The following is a 2,472-nucleotide window of genomic DNA, read 5'->3' as shown; positions in this document are numbered from 1 at the left end:
ATTCTTCTCTCTCCCCACAACTTTTTTTTTTTTTTACACTCTATGTTTTATTTGGGATCACAGCATTCTCCAAGATTCTTAGTCAGATACCCGATTACTGTTAACTGGATGATGTCTGTCTCGAAAGCACTTTATAAGGACTGTAAGAGTGAAAACAGATATAAATCACCTCTGTCTTTTTCAGAAGACAGGCCCGAAGGGTCCCAAGCCTGCATCTGCCCGACTGCACAGCGGTCTCCTTCCCGTTTCATCCTCTACTCTCCTCACCCTCATTCTCTTAAGACCAGAGTTTCTCATTGCTGATACCTCCTCCTTGTTAAATGAGACCTTTGTCAAAGTGGTTTCTCCTCTGCCTCTGACCCCTGTAATGAGTAAAGGAAACCATTCTGGGTGGCATCTAGCTAGGGAAAGCCTCTTCTTTGCTCTCTATTGCTGTCAGAAGATTCTAGAATCCGAGGGACTTGGGTTCACATTCTGGTTCCCCCATACCAGCCATGTGAGTGACTTAACCTCTCTGAGCTCAGATAGCTTCCACATACATAAAACAAGAAATCATATCCATTTCATAAGGGCGTCGTGGAAAGTAAAGAATGCCTAGCCTGGCATATATTAGCAGCTTCATAAATCCATGTCCTCTTCAAAATGTCTCCCACTATGAAGGTGATTTAGCCTTGACTAGTAGACGAGCCTCAGGACTGGAGGCCTCCCACTGTACTATTTTTAGAACGATATGCTCTCCTAAGAGAGCTCAACGTTACTTGCTAGAGTGGTAAGAAAATGTGAATATTTTAATTTACCCAGTCATCATTAAAGACAGTAAAATAAAGCTAACAGTTTCAGTAATCCCCTTAAGTCACTCGATGAGAATTGCTTAGCGTGCTTTTGTGTGAATGCAGCATTGTAGCTCATGAGATTGAAATTCGTGCTTCAGAAAAATGACAAATATGCCAGGACACTTCGAGATTACTCATGTGTAGCTAAAATCTTAAATATTTATCCACATATATCAAGGATCGACTGGCCTTCAAGGCTTCAGAGAGGGAGGTAGATCTCTTCAAAAAGTGCAACCAAGAATGGACGGTAAGGTCCCATCAGCAGAGGACAGCATCGACCAGGCATGGACAAGGCCACCAGCGAGGGTCTCACACAGTAGGGGAGACTCTATGCTAAAGGTCACTCTGTTTTCCTTTTGTCCTCCTCGAGTGTTGGGAAAACCGAACAGACTCTAGAAAACTAATGAAGGTGGCCAGGTTGCTCTCTGCCCTGATCGCTTTGGAGACTATGCTTCCTTTTTGAGCTATATGCCTTGGATTGTGAGCAGTGGTTTAAAGGACTTTTTTTTTTTTTTTTTTTTTCAAGAGAGAAAGGATTCCTTCCTTTTTGAAAGGAAAATAAAGCAAATAACATCATTAGTCACACAAAGTTCCTGTGGAGAGTGTTCTGGTTCAAGGACAGATTGAGGATGAGAACAGCAGGTAATCTTCCTGTAGACTTCTGCATCCCGAATTGCGTTCTGAGAGGCTGTTGTCATGTAACTATGGAGGTAGCCCTGGGACTTCTAAAAGAAGCGCTCAACTTTTCCTGTAATGACTATTTTAAAGATATCAGTATATAAACCTGAAATCTGCATCTTTGCTCTGGGGAGCGGTGATAGTTAGGAGGAAAGGTAATATTCTGGATTCCATCTCTGCTGTGTTGACTTAGGGCTCACGAGTTATCTATAAGGTGCTGTGAGGGTGTGCTTTAAGCCTCTTTGACCCTATAGTTAATCAATACCCAGCACAGTGCCTGAGACATGCAGAGTCTCACAGAGTTGATAAATGAATAGATATGTGAATATTGCCTAGTATAGAAGTTGCTCTGAAGTTCATTTTTAAAACAGAGTGTGGGTTTGGGGACAGTTAAGGATGAGGACTTGGATGAGTCCTTGATGATACCATTTGCATGTGGGACTTTGCATGGGGACCAAGCTAGACATCTGCAAGATCCCTTGCCTTTAACTGAAAACAGGTTCTGTCATTACTGTCATTCATTCATTAGTTAATAAATACTTCTTGAATAAATATTATGTCTACTATGTCCACACAATGTTTTACACTGAAGAAAAGATAAACAGATAAACATCTCTGCCCTTGGGGAGCTTAATGTATTAGTGAATACAGTACGGGCAAACCCAGAAATCTCAGTGGGCGAACATAATACTCAGCGGGCAAAAACACACACACATACACACACACACACACACACACACACACGTTTCTTTTTCTTTCTTTCTTTCTTTCTTTCTTTCTTTCTTTCTTTCTTTCTTTCTTTCTTTCTTTCTTTCTTCTTTCTTTCTTTCTTTCTTTCTTTCTTCTTTCTTTCTCTCTCCCTCTCTCTCTTTCTTTCGTCCCTCCTTCCTTCCCTCTCTTACTCCCTCCCTCTCTCTCTCCCTCCTTCCCTTCCTTCCTTCTTCCTTTTTTTTCTTTCTAC

Source organism: Pteropus alecto, unplaced genomic scaffold (genome assembly GCF_000325575.1).
Source record: "Pteropus alecto unplaced genomic scaffold, ASM32557v1 scaffold61, whole genome shotgun sequence".
NCBI classification, from domain to species: Eukaryota; Metazoa; Chordata; class Mammalia; order Chiroptera; family Pteropodidae; genus Pteropus; species Pteropus alecto.
Note: the sequence above shows the minus strand (reverse complement) of the source record.